Raw genomic sequence first — 1454 nt, 5'->3', positions numbered from 1 at the left:
AATTATGTATTTAAAAAATGTAATCATGTGAATAAAAACGGTTATGATGTCTAAAAAATGTACATTGCATGTTAAAAAAAATTCTATTGCTATTAGTAAAATGTTCAACACATGATTTACATTTTTTAAATACACTTTAAACAATTTTTAATACATCATTAGCATTTTTAACTATAATGATTGACAGTTCTTTCTTATACATATTTGATGTCTACTTTTTTCATAAACATTGTACATTTTTCATATACTTCTTAAACATTTATTTGATATAGGTTTTCTATTTTCCAAATACATGATTTACATTTTTTTTGTAACATCACCTACATTTTTGAAACCTGTGAACATTTTTAAAATGTTATAAACATTTTCCTAATATGCTATCAGCATTTTTAATTAAGTCACATTTTTTTTACATTGTGTAAACATTTTTTTGAATTCAAGATTTATTTATTTTATGTTTTCTTAAATACATGTATATACAATATTTTCAACAAATATAATAAAAGGAAAAACTAAAAATAAACAAAGGGGAAAACACTACAAAGATGAACTTAACTGGAACGTACCTAGGCATTCACGGCACCCTGAAGTGAGCGGTGGTTCCAGCTTGCGTCAACCAATGTATAGACATGACTGATATGTATTGCTCTATGCGGTCGCATGCATGGGGCAGCTCGTTAACGGGGGTGCATAAAGAAGCTTTTAAGAGATGAAGCCATGGACAAGTATGTGGAAGACCAATGTCCCATCTAAGGTTAAAATTTACTTATGGAGGCTTGCTCAGCAATCTCAGCCCACGGCTGATCTTCGAACTCACAAAAGCATGGCGACAATGTCTTCATGTGGCCTTTATGGAGAGGACGATTCATGGCAGCACTCTCTCCTTCACTGTAATATGGTGAGATGTGTATGGGCGTTGGAAGACCCCGACCTTGCTAAAACTATTGACAACATAAGGGAACCGAAAGCCAAAAGGTGGATATTCAAACTAATTGACAACCTACAACATGATGATTTCATCAAGGTCGTGGTGACATTGTGGGCTATATGGTAAAACGCTCGAAGAAAGGCGTTACATGAGCACATCTTTCAGACCCCTCACACGACCCCTCATTTTATCAGTATCTATATTAGGGAGCTCAGCGAGATCAAACCATAGGGGACACAAGTTCCACTAGCGGCAAGGGCACCCTTCCCGCGCACAACGTTTGCCGGCAACATGTTTTGCTAAGATCAAAGTAGACGGAGCTAGTTTCAGGAATTCAAATGGAGGTTTTAGTGTTGTGTGCAGGGATGAAACAGGGAAGTTCATGGCGTGTCAGCTATCAGATGCGTTAGCATAACTGACCCGACAGCTTTGGAAGCGCTAGCCTGCCGAGAAGCCCTTTCATTTGCACATGATATCTCTCTTACATATGTGATAATAGCATCAGACTGCCAAGAGGTTGTTACAA

This window comes from Triticum dicoccoides, chromosome 1B (genome assembly GCF_002162155.2).
Source record: "Triticum dicoccoides isolate Atlit2015 ecotype Zavitan chromosome 1B, WEW_v2.0, whole genome shotgun sequence".
In the NCBI taxonomy this organism is placed as follows: domain Eukaryota; kingdom Viridiplantae; phylum Streptophyta; class Magnoliopsida; order Poales; family Poaceae; genus Triticum; species Triticum dicoccoides.
The sequence above is the reverse complement of the archived record's forward strand: the minus strand, read 5'-3'. Positions refer to the sequence as shown.